We start from the raw sequence: 13935 nt of genomic DNA, 5'->3' as shown, positions 1-13935 counted from the left end.
GTGTAGTTTGGCATTGATAGTGGATTGTGGCACTTGTTAGCTAATTAAGCTTGATGTGAACTCGGCACAATGCCAACTCCATGAGCTGTTTCCTGAATTTGTGTTGTGTGTAAAGTCCTAGTTTATTGAAAGTTTAAAACTTGATAGTGTTTAAGGATAATAGAATTGAGAGAGAATTGTAGAGAGAGATGTGTATTATTATTGAGAATAGGAGCCCTATATATAGGGATTACAAAGTACTAGTTCTAATGTTACAAGGAATACCAATCCGTGTAGGTTTGGGAAATCTAGAACCTTCTCTCCTATTGCTACTCCTAGTTTGATAAGGCACACTAAACTTGATTTTCCTTCAACACTCCCCCTTGTGCCGCTCAAACTTGGTGGTGACGCTTCATCCGTTGCCTCGTTAAAAACCTTGCCAGGTAACAAAAACCCTGTGGGATAAAAATAACCCTGGTCGAAGGACAAAAAGAGCACAACACGTCCTTCACTCTTCGAGATCGAACATGTAGACATCATAACTCCCCCTGATGTCGATATCTCCCCCTGATTGCTATAATCGTGGGAGTTCGGATAACTTTCTCAATCCGATGCTCTTCACATGTTTCTCGAAGGTGGATTTAGGTAACGACTTAGTGAATAAGTCCGCTACATTATCCTCTGATCGGATTTGATTCACTTCAATCTTTAGAAGTGATTGTTGTTGCTGATTATAAAAGAACTTAGGCGATATATGCTTGGTGTTGTCGCCCTTGATGAAACCTAACTTCATTTGTTCAATACAAGCTGCATTATCCTCATAAATGCATGTAGGTTCATCTGTGGTAGACTTCAAACCACAACTTCCTTGAATGTGTCGAATTACAGACCTTAACCATACACATTCACGTACAGCTTCATGTAGAGCAATAATCTCTGCATGATTTGAGGAAGTAGCAACAAGGGTCTGCTTTGTAGACCTCCAAGATATCGCAGTGCTTCCCATGGTAAAGACATAACCTGTTTGGGAGCGACCTTTGTGAGGGTCAGAGAGGTACCCTGCATCAGCAAAACCCATCAAGACATCATTGTCGTTTTGATGGAGGGGGATAGGGTGAGGCCGGCCACCCTTGATGGTGGTGGCGGCGTTGGTGGCAACATGGCCGGCCACTATGTTATGGTGGACGGCGGCTCCATGCCTAATGGGGTCCGATCCCATTCTTCCGTCATTCCTTTTCTCTCTGTAGGGATAGAATAGGCCCATATCAATCGTACCTCTTAGGTATCGAAAGATTGTCTTTACACCAATCCAATGGCGGCGTGTTGGCGCAGAGCTATGTCGAGCTAACAAGTTCACTGCGAATGAGATATCCGGTCTTGTGCATTGAGCTAAGTACAATAATGCGCCTATTGCACTCAAATAGGGCACTTCGGCCTCTAATGGTTCTTCGTCCTCATCCTTTGGACGAAGCGGATCATTTCCGGGCTCAAGACTACGGCCGATCATGGGAGTACTCGCAGGCTTCGCTTTATCTTCATTAAAGCGCCTTAGGACCTTCTGAGTATATGCAGACTGATGGATCAAAATCCCATCACTACGGTGCTCGAGTTCTACACCGAGACAAAACCGTGTTTTCCCAAGATCTTTCATCTCAAATTCGGATTTCAAATATTTAGCAGTTTCCTTCAACTCATCTAGAGTTCCAATTAGGTTCATGTCATCGACATAAACTGCTACGATTGCAAATCCGGAACTTGTTCTTTTAATGAACACGCATGGGCATATTTCATTGTTAATATATCCCTTCCCAATCAAGTAGTCACTTAGACGGTTATACCACATCCGTCCAGATTGTTTTAATCCATATAGTGAGCGTTTTAACCTTATTGAAAACGCGCTCCGTGGTTTAGAGCCACTTGATTTGGGTAATTGAAGTCCATCTGGGACCTTCATATATATCTCTGAATCTAGATCCCCATAGAGATATGCTGTAACCACATCCATAAGCTGCATGTCAAGTTTTTCGGAAACTACCAAACTGACAAGGTAGCGGAACGTTATAACGTCCATTACGGGAGAATATGTCTCCTCGTAGTCGATTCCAGGGCGTTGTGAGAAACCTTGCGCCACAAGGCGGGCTTTATATCTTACCACCTCATTTTTCTCATTACGCTTTCTAACAAAGACCCATTTATGGCCAACAGGCTTTATACTTGGGGGTGTCTGCGTTACAGGCCCAAATACCTGTCTCTTTGTTAGTGAATCCAATTCAACCTGGATCGCATCTTTCCATTTAGGCCAATCTGCTCTTCGTTGACATTCTTCAACAGAGCGAGGTTCGATATCATCATATTCTATAATTCCTTTTGCAATATGATATGCAAATGCATCATCAATCGCCATAGAATTTCTATCCATCATCTCATGTACACTAGTGTAATTTATGGAGATCTCTCTATTCTCTGGAGTTGGTTCTGACATTGGAGCGTCCCCCAATGATGTCTCTTGGACATAACCATAATCCGGAATATTCTCATGAGATGGATTATTTACATCGATGATTAATGGATTATTTTGTGCCAAACTCGCTTTCTTTCTTGGGCGAGAATCCATCGAACCTATGGGCCTCCCGTGCTTCCTGGCGGGAGCCATGGGCCTAGCCACAACGTCACCATCACTGTGAGTGGGGACGTTGGCGCCATGCTCATGCATTCTTGAGTTGGCGTCATGTCCTCTACTTTTAGGGACATCAATCCTTGCAGGCACGTTTGCAGCAGGTATATGTGATCTCGTCACTTTAGCGATATCAGAAAACGCATCAGGCATCGATTCTGCTACGTTCTGAAGATCGAGAATTCTCCGCACTTCAATTTCGGACTGTGCGGTTCGGGGATCAAGATGAGACAGAGTGGGGACAGACCACGACAATTCCTGTCGTTCCTGTTGAACATTGATGTTCTTATCTCCCCCTAACGACGGGAAGACTGTCTCATCGAAGTGACAATCCGCAAATCTAGCGGTAAAGAGATCGCCTGTCAAGGGTTCTATGTAGCGGATAATCGTTGGAGAATCATATCCAACATAAATGCCTAATCGTCTTTGAGGACCCATTTTGGTGCGCTGTGGTGGCGCAATTGGCACATAAACTGCACACCCAAATATGCGTAAGTGTGAGACATCAGACTCATACCCAGTAACCATCTGGGACGCAGAGAAGGGTTGAGTGGCAGTGGGCCTCAGACGAATAAGCACAGCTGCATGCAATATTGCATAGCCCCAAGCAGAAATAGGGAGATTGGTGCGCATTACCATTGCCCTAGCGACCATTTGTAGTCGTTTAATGGCGGCTTCTGCGAGACCATTTTGGGTGTGAACATGAGGAACAGGATGTTCAACATCAATCCCAATGGACATGCAATAATCATCAAAAGTCTTTGATGTAAACTCTCCAGCATTGTCTAATCTTATAGACTTAATAGGATGATCAGGGTGGTGAGCCCTTAACTTAATTATTTGTGCTAGGAGTTTAGCAAATGCAGCGTTCCTTGTGGACAATAGCATGACATGTGACCAGCGTGTCGATGCATCAACCAATACCATAAAATATCGAAATGGTCCGCATGATGGTTGAATAGGTCCACAAATATCACCTTCGATTCTTTGCAAGAATGGTATATTTTCTTTAGTGTCCTTTGCATAGGATGGTCTCGATCCTAACTTTGCTAAAGAGCAGGCTTTGCAGAACGAATAATGGGCTTTAGAAATAACCAATGAGGATTTTGGTTGAGCCATGAAGTCACAATTGACTTTAGAAGTAGAAATTGGAGTCAGGGGAGCAGAGGTGGCGTCAAAGCCACCCTTGAGCCGCAGGGGGATGGCGGCGCCGGCTAGTGGTGGCCGGACTTGAAGGGGGAAGGCGCCGTGAGGCGCAGGTGCTCCTCCTTGATCCAAATTTCGAGTTTTACTTCCTTTCGTTCGGAAAAGGGATGTCCGTGTGAAGTCTTTAACATACGGATCATCATGTCACGACCTGGGTGTCCCAAACGGTCGTGCCAAAGCCTATATGTGTCGAAATCCCATAAATCATCTCTCATGACATGGTTGGAGTCAATGACTCGAATAGTGGTTGCATACAACCCACTAGAGCGACACATAAGTTTCTCTAAGACTCGTTTATGTCCGTAGTCATTAGAGGTGATGCAAAGGAACTCTTGTCCATTCTCACAATGTGTTTCCACATGAAAACCATTGGCTCTTACATCTTTGAAGCTAATAAAGTCGAAAAAGATATCCAAGACATGAGATAAAAGAAATCGACACTTTATTAATAATAGCCAATGATTACATCAAAGTTTCTTGACCAAAATCGAATCCAACATAAAAATCAAACCGTAGACAAATCGTAGTCACTCAATCCGTTCGGTAATTTCAATTTAGTTGTGACCAGGTAAGGTAAGGCGAGATTTTGGTGGAGCGTTGCTCACTTTTAAAACCGTTCTCTCAGATCAAACCTTGCCTAGACATCACAATTACTCTTGAGTACGCCTAGAGGGAAAGAGTTAATACAATAAGTCATTTTATTGATTTAAGGCATAATTGCCATTACATGATTCTTGGAAATAATAAGGGACTATACTAATCAAAATCTGCAGCATCCTTGTGCAATTCTTTGTCAGATTTGAAGTCCGCTATGGTGAGATTGACGTTGGCATCATCACCATCTTCTTCTTGTATATTTTCGGCAAGATTGGCTTCATGCTCTCTGAAGTCTCTAAATGCCCTGTAATGCGTAGCTAATTGTTTGCTTGCTTTGCATTGTTTGAACCAATGCTCACTAGATCCACATCGATGACACATGTCATTGTGATTTCCTCCCTTTAATTGAGGTGCATTGTTTGCACTTGGGTGGCGTCCCTTATAGGAGTTGGCGCCATTCCCACGGCCTTGGGTGGCTCCTCCATGTCCTGGAGCCCCACGGCCTCCTCTCCCACGTTGCCATGTATTGCCATGTGATCGTCCTTCATTCTGACGAATACCTTCCTTTGTAGGGCGGTTATATGGACCAGAACGTCCGTTGTGTCCCTGATTCTTAGGGTTCCGCTCCTTGCGCCCTCCTTTGGGTGCATTATTATAATTTGCCTCATGAACGCTCTTAGTTCCGATGGGCCTTGAATTATAATTTTTCACGAGGATATTATCATGCTTTTCAGCTACAGACATAATATTGATTAGCTGATGAAACCTCGTGAGCCGTCCAGTATTGAATTCAGTTCGGTATTGCTTTGATAGCAAAATAGCTGCGACGGGGAAGGTGGAGAGAGTTTTCTCAATTAGTTCTTGCTCTGTGACAGGTTGTCCACAGAACCCCAACATGGTCTTGAGGCGAAGAACTTCTGAATTATATTCAGCTACAGACTTGAAGTCAGCAAATCGTAGATTGTTCCATTGAACTTTCAAGTCAGGGAGGAGGGTATCCTTTACATTACCAAAACGCTCTTCTAGCGCAACCCATAATTCTCTAGCATCCTTGATTGCCATGTACTCCAATCGGAGTGATTTATCCATGTGGCGTCTCATCAAGATGAGAGCGGTGGCATTATTTGTAGCCTTACGCTCAAATATGAGGTCGGGATTTGGTGCTTGAATTACGGGTAGGATCCATTTTGAAGTGAGATGGTTCTCAACATCCGTGACCCAACTATGATATTCCGAGCCAGTTGAGTCAAGGATAGGAAAGTCAAGTTTTGACATCCTGAAATAAGAAGAAGAAATATATTAGTTTCGGAGTTAAAAACTTCCACGACAACTAAATATTTAGATTTCCGAGCTATGCTACCAAGAAATCGATTTCCAAGAAAATTGGATTAGACCGAAACAATGATGTTTGAATGGTCAAAATAGATGCTCACTGATTACACGCATTTCTATGCGCGTAATGACACTCTAAATACTAAAGGGCTAAATACTATTTAGTACCCTGTGGTTTGAGTCCGAAATCAATTCAGTCCCTGCACTTTCAATTTCATCAAAAACACCCATGCGTTATCAAATCTCATCCAATAAGTCATTCGGTCACTCTTCCGTTAAATGGTGCCGTTAAACTGCTGACTTGGCAGGCCAACTCAGCTCAGGTGGGGCCCACATGAAAAGTAAAATTCCAAAATTACCCCTGCCTCTATTTTACCTCCAAACCCAGCGCCGTCCTTGTTCTTCCCTTTAGCAATTTTACTACCTCCAGTTCTCTTATCAAAAGCCTACACCCATCATGAATCATATTACAAAACCCATTCTTTTTGTGGCCGGTACTAATTATTTTAATTCTCAAGTTTTTTTGCTTTTTCTTCTTCAATTTGTCAAATACTTCTCAATCCATCATTCTTCTATCAAAAACATAGAACCTGATGGATTTGATTTCTCATCTTTAAACAAGAAACCATATATTTTGATCAATTCTTAATCACGCATTTGTTATTCTGCAGAATGAAAAAAGTAACCTCCTTTCTACATCTACCTAATTTCTACAAATGATTGTATACATGGTTTTCAAGGTGGACCTTCCATGTGAAGAAAATAAAAGATCCCTAATAATGTTGATACAAGTATCAAACATGACTGCTCCCTGAAATCGTATTACTGGTTCTGAAAATGGATCTTCAGAGTGATTTGCACCCCCGAAATGCCTCCTCAGACCCACCACCCCTAATGTTTTCTTTCATTTTTCTGAGTCTTCAAAAAAAAAATTAAAAAAAATAAATAATAGATCAAGAACATAAGAAAACAAAGGAGACTGAATCTGAGAAAATGGGAAGGAACAAGACCAAGATTCTTCGAGAGAAGCTCCACTAATCCTACCATGTCGAAGGCATCAACCACCTCCGAAAGTACAGCCTCCTCTGCGATCAGTACCTCTAGTCGATTTCAGAGAGAGAGAGAGAGAGATCTCCGTCATCCAGTTCTGCTTCTTCTCCGGCCTTGCCTTGATCTCCGCCATGTACGTGTACTTCAGATCTCCAAGGCCGGCAGCGGCGGCCTTGATCTTCGCGACTCCGGCTCAGTGACTCGATCGCTTGGATCTTCGCGACTCTGGCTCAGTGACTCCTCCACCACCTCTTTGAAAAACGAACGGAGTTTTGGAGCAGCGGCGAAAATAGAGGTTTTGTGGACAAGAACCACCGGCGGAAGCCCGCAGTAGTGCAGGGCCCGACGAGCTGGATCTGGAGTGAATCAACGGAACAAGTCGGGTGATTTGGGTCGGAATGTTTGTGTGTGTGAGCACCGCGCTGGGTCTGGAGGTAAAATAGAGGCAGGGGTAATTTTGGAATTTTACTTTCCATGTGGGCCCCACCTGAGCTGAGTTGGCAGGCCAAGTCAGCAGTTTAACGGCACCATTTAACGGAAGAGTGACCGAATGACTTATTGGATGAGATTTGATAACGCAGGGGTGTTTTTGATGAAATTGAAAGTGCAGGGACTGAATTGATTTCGGACTCAAACCACAGGGTACTAAACAGTATTTAGCCCAATACTAAAATTAAGCTAATCTTTAAGTCAATTATTATGTAATTAATCTATTTTTATTTATTGTGTAGAAAATAAGCGGAGTTGTAGAAACGAGAGAAAATTGTGCAAATTGAAGCAAATTGAGTTTCCCGACAAAAGGAGGAAAATGTCAACTAATCACGGTCAATCCGAACAAAGAAGTGAAATCACTGCCCATATTGGTGCTTGCAAATATATCTTGAGAGTTGAGATCGAGGTGGTAGAAAAGGACGAGAGAGAAAAGAAGAAGAAAGAAAGAAGAAAAAAAAGAAGAAAAGAAAAAAAAAAGAAGAGAATTAGATTGAAACCTGTTGCATGCACGTGGTGGTCTTAATTAAGCAACAATTGACCCATTGCTTAATTATCTTTGTTGACCAAGTTCAGATCATTTTTTTTCTTTCTCTCCTAAGCCAATTACATGCTGCCACGCCACCTCCCCTCATCCATTACTTGTTCTCTCACGAAGACCAGCCAACCATGACCCCTATATATATACTATCCATTCTCATTTGGTTAAGGGGAGAACCCTACAGACAGCAGCGCCGCACCGAAAAAAAAAAAACAGAGGCAGCCCTTTTGGGCTGCTCTCTCTCTCTCCCCTCCTTCTCTTCCATTTTTCCTCTTTTCTTTCTATTTTATTTTGAGATTTGAAGGATTTACTCACCCAAAGCTTCAAGGATCTATCAAAGGGTTCAATCTCTACAAGATTCAATATTTGGGTATTTTGTGGGAGTTGTAATTCAAGACTAGTCATGCTAGCTTTTTAGCTATTTATGATTTTTCTTGTTTTCTCCTACACTTCTCTACTCTTTTCTATTTGAATTTTGTAATTTTGATGTCTATGATTATGGGTTGTGAGTAATTTTCTTGTTGGGTTTTAGGGTTGTGTCCCTAACCCAAATTTTGTGTAAAAGATGTTTAATTTAATGTAATGATGCAATTTTCATATGATGGATGCTTATATCTATTTTTGTTGGGTTAAAATGCATGTCTAGGAGCCTAGTCAACTCTAGGGTGTGTATTTTGAGCATGTCTAGGATGGAGTTAGGGGCTTGACTCCCTCTAATTCCTAAGCTAGAAACCTTCAATTTCGTATTCGAGGGGTTATAAGCATGGTGATTTACACCCGTTGCGTGATTGCGCGGGCGGGTCGCTTAGTAGTCTAATTCCTCGATCTCTACGCCTCTTGATGTGAATTAGTGACCCTTGAACCGGCTCTAATTCATGCCAAGTGAGTCCCTACGGCCCTTGAACCGGAGTAGGAATACCATGAAAGGGAATTTCGGTCCTTGAGCCTTGAACCGCCTTGGATACGACTACCGCCAAAATAGGAAATATGCATCTATATTAGATTAGCTTCCGACACATGAGATTTGGGTGAAGGAATCTCCCTAACACCCAACATTCTCATTTTTATTGTTTACATTTCATTTTTATTTTTTATTGCTTTACATTTCATTATTATTTGTTAAGTTAAAATCAACCCCCAAACATTAAACTCTTCCACTCATTTGTGCATATCCACCACTAGGCTCTTAGTTTTGATTAGGCTTTGGTGAGAACCAAAACCGAGCATTGCTAGGGCTTGGTGCCTTAGATTAACATTTTTATTTATTTTCTTTTTCTTTTCTTTGTTTGCTAAGTGTCTTTATTTCCGATTACCCAAGGATTGTGGGTTAGCCACTAATCCCCGTGGTACGATAAACTTTGGGCATAATACTTCCCTATCTTGACAATGATACGTACGCTTGCGTAAATGTGTATCCAAGTCACTCACGAACGCTCTTAGTCCGTAGCATACGAACGCTCTTAGTTCGTTAAATCGATGCTTACGGACGCTCTTAGTCCGAAGTCTTACGAACGTTCTTAGTTCGTTAATTGCGTGAATCCCCACGATTCCGCTTTTCAATGATCGAACCCACGTTATAAGAAAGGTGGGATGTAGAAGAAGGGAGGTTTTCAAGTCCCCGAGAAAAGAAGAAGAAATATAAATTTCAAATATTAGGAACTTCAAAACTTACTCTTGAATACTTACTTGTATTTGGATCACGCGCGTGTCGATGCAGGCGTGATGGAGCGAAGCAATCCGAGTAGAGGTGTGCAGCGGTGCGAGGTAGTAGGGGTTGCAGAGGTGCTGCAATGGCAGCGAGTTGCAGCAGAAGAAAAGGGGAGTAGCTAAGGCAGGTGCGCTGCAGGGGCAGCAGGTGTGAGCGGGGCAGCAGGGGCTGCGGAGGCGCGCAGGGCAGCAGCAGCGCTGCAAGCGCACGGGCGCACAGACGAGCAGCAGAGTTGCAGGGACACTGCAGGGGCAGCGTGGGGTGGACGCACGGGCGCGGGGCTGCAGGGCAGCGACGCAGGGGCGTGTGGCTGCAAGTGCAGCGCGCAGGGCAGCAGCAGCGAGCGAGGCTAGCGAGGGCTAGGAGCTTGCGGCAGATTTTTGAGGAGAAGAATTTCTTTTCAGGTTTTTGGGTTTTAGCTTTTGTGGTTTAGGGCTCGTGCTAATAACGTGTTTAAGGATAATAGAATTGAGAGAGAATTGTAGAGAGAGATGTGTATTATTATTGAGAATAGGAGCCCTATATATAGGGATTACAAAGTACTAGTTCTAATGTTACAAGGAATACCAATCCGTGTAGGTTTGGGAAATCTAGAACCTTCTCTCCTATTGCTACTCCTAGTTTGATAAGGCACACTAAACTTGATTTTCCTTCAACAGATAGACAATTGTGTAACGCACCCCATTTTTTTTTCTTCAAACAACAATAAATTGACGGGAGGTTTTGCGGACGAGTTATTTGTTAGAAAAATTGTGTCTTCCTTTTTATATTTTTATGTGAGGCTCTTGCCAACCAATGTGTCCCTTGATTTTAGGTAAACATGTGAGACCCTAAAGTTTTTAGTGATGTAATTGAGAAATTTCCTAGTCCCCGAGGACATGAGGAAGTGATAGCACCATTTACTTAGTGGGGCATTAGTAATGATTTCTTTCAGATTTATTTTCTGAAATTAGCTTTCGACAACCACATATTTGCTAGGGCCCTTCCAAATATTTTATGGAGATTGAAATTAAAGATGTGAGTTTTACATTGTTGGAAAGTTATTGATTTCGCTAGCATATACACGTACACGGTTCATGAAACAGAGTTAGACGAAAAAGTTACGGGTTAGCAAAGTTCAAGGGCAAATGGGTATATTTGCAGTAGCTTATATTCAAGACCAGTGAGACCATATTGATCATATCAGCATCAGATCATTCACCGACCCAGTTGATCCACCGATTTCACCATTTCATATCTATACTTTAACTATTCGGTATCTCAGGTCAAAGTTCGGGACTGAGCTGGGTGCTACATTTTTACTTTAACTATTCGGTATATTTACCTTCACATTTTATTCACCTCTACGCAATTGTCATTGTTTGATTGAGGTGAATGTTAACTTGTAATAATGTCAATCTTTGCTTTGTATCTTCCCTGAACTTTTGTTTTTTTTTTTGTACCGAGTGTTCGAATCCAACTTAAGTTTCATGAATCTTATTTTCCATTGTTCTAAATTGTTAATTCACTATTATGTTGTTTCACAAAAGTTGTTTTGGTCTGAACTAAAACCCATAAGTGTTGGTATTCTTTAATGTGTCAATTTGTTTTACCAGAATGATGTGATTACTATCACCACACTTTGAACTTCTTTACGCCTTCCGCCAAATCTTACCATTCCAATTTTTAAACTAAATTGCTTTGCGTTTCTTTAGGACATGAGTTGAGCCCTCTTAGCTTGTGTTCTTAAAGATTCGTGGCATTGTTATAACGCTTCCAATTTGGTGCGGTGCAAGTTGGGGTGTTACAAAACATATATATACACCCTCTCATCTTTTATATTTTTATGAGAGGTTTCTAGCGACGAATTAGGTACCAATTGGTACGTCTCTATGTCTCTATGTCTCTTCTATATTTTTATTGGAGATGTTCATTGATGAAAATTTGTCACCAAAGGTATAACTAATTTTTAAATATTTTTATGGGAGATTTATGGGAGATTTAGTCGATGAATTATTGGACAAAAATATATCTATTTTTAAATATTTTTATGGGCTGTTCTTACCTATGAATTATTGAGCAGAAAAGGTATATTCATTTTATATATTTTTATGGAACGTCGTCGCTATCGAACATTTCGTGGGCAAAATCATATTTCATTTTCTATATTTTTATGGGAGACTTTTACCGTCAAATACTTTGTCGGCTAAAGAGGACGGCAAAAAGGTGAGAATTATGTCATATGTCAGGACGACAATGAGGAGCAAAACTCACATTTCACAATAACAATTCTTATTAAATATCTGAAAATTGATTGAGAACTTATATTTACACAGCTTCAATCGTTAAATACACACCAATTTTTTGTAAAATTCCAAATTCCTATTTTATCCCTCTTTTCAACTAAAACATAAATTACACGAGCAAGCATGACACCTTTGTTCATAGCTAGTACATCCCTGATGCATTGTTCATTATACACACACACACACAAAAACACATATATATATGCCCTGTTTTTGTATAACTTGTTTCGGGGGGGGGGGGGGCTAGAGTTGATGGTGGTAGTGGCAATTTTTTTATTTATTATTTTATAAAGAGGATAAAAGGAGATGAGGGAAAAAATGGCAGAAAAAAATTGGAATGCAAGGGAAATTGGGATATGCAATTAAAATTTCTCAAACTGATTTTCCTAAACTGTTGAATACCTTTTGCTAAACTAAACTAAACTCTTCTAATCACAAAGTTACCAATAGGTATTTAGTGAGCATATAGAGAAACCTAAAAACAATACTAAGGAGAAGTCGGAGGTAAGGAGGCAAGGCGGACTCCCGTGATCTTTTCCTTTTGTCCGGCGGCTGTCAACGACGGCGTTGGCAGTTCTGTCTCGTTGTTGTTGTATCATTTGCCGGACGGGAATGGTTTTGGGCTAGTACCCTATTGGCTTAGGGATTTCTGGCCTGAGGTTTGACTGTGGCGGCGGCGTAGTTCGGGATCTTTATTCTCTACGTCATGGTGGCCATGGACATCATCTCGAGGGAGGTGATTCAAGGCGTGAGGTGGGTTTCGGCGGCGGGGATGGCTACTTCGGGGGGAGCTGGTAGCGGCTTGAGACGGCGATCCAAGTTTGGCTTGCTTGCTCAGGCTTCATCGGTGCTTTCTGGTGATCGTTCCTTCAGGCGTCGTGGCTCTGGCTTGCTTGCGGCGGCGTGAAGTTGGCGGCGAGTTTTGGTGTGTACAGCGGTGCTGCACAGGGAAGGGATGCTTGAAATGGGCTGGGCCACGGGTGGACCTTGGGTTAGGGTTTTCTTTTGGGCTTTAGGGTTTTTTTAAGGTTTTTTTTTAATTCCAATAACTCCCTAGTTTGTTCGGAGAAAGTAGTGGGTTTTGGCCCAGTTTAGGCCTGCTTTATTAGTGGGCTTTAGTCTATATTGTTATGGTTTCTTCTTACACGAAGTTAATGAATCTCCTGGAGTACCACAATTGAGTGCATTGATGAAGGGAGATTCGAAATAGTTTTCTTAGTGTACGCTGAGATTTATAGTTGTGTAGGCTCGTAAAATTCAAATGAGCATCATTGTACTAGTGGATGGTAACCGTATTCCCTTACCTGCTTGACCACTAATTTAAGGTACAAGCATATAGGGCTTATTTGTATGTGCCGTTCTGACTTTGGGATTAAATAAAATCTCTATTACTTTGTCAAAAAAAAAAAAAAAAAGTATTTAGTGAGCACGATTTATTATCTCTGATTCTGGATTATATAAAGCCGTGCCATCGGAAACAAAATATTGATGTACCTTACTATGAAATATAGTTGAGCAAATGGCCTGGTTTGACCAATGTAGCGGTGGGTTGACGACATCCGTGACCACAAAAGTTTTAGGGTTATTATCACAAATGGTACCTGAACTTATCTTCTATTTTATCGATGGTACCTGAACTTCAATTTTGATCACAACCAGTACCCGAACTTTTCGATTTCATTTTAAATGGTACCTAAGGCCACCTTCGGTCACTATTCCGGCCAAAAAAGTCAAATCTAAAAAAAAAAAAAAAAAAAAAAAAACAAGTTCAAGGCAAGTCTATTACCAAAAAATCATCACTATATATGATTGCAACCCTTGAAATCATCAAAAATCATCACTATGATTGCCTCCCATGCCGTTTTTAGTCAGAATAGTGACCAGAGGTGGCTCTAGGTACCATTTAAAATGAAATTGAAAACTTCGGGTACTGGTTGTGATCAAAATTGAAGTTAAGGTACCATCGATAAAATTAAGGTATAGTTCATGTACCATTTGTGATAATAACCCAAAGTTTTAATTTCCTCCACATTTGGTCCGATTACATTATGAAAGGGTCAAGTATATCAGGTTT

This window comes from Rosa rugosa, chromosome 4 (genome assembly GCF_958449725.1).
Source record: "Rosa rugosa chromosome 4, drRosRugo1.1, whole genome shotgun sequence".
NCBI classification, from domain to species: domain Eukaryota; kingdom Viridiplantae; phylum Streptophyta; class Magnoliopsida; order Rosales; family Rosaceae; genus Rosa; species Rosa rugosa.
Note: the sequence above shows the minus strand (reverse complement) of the source record.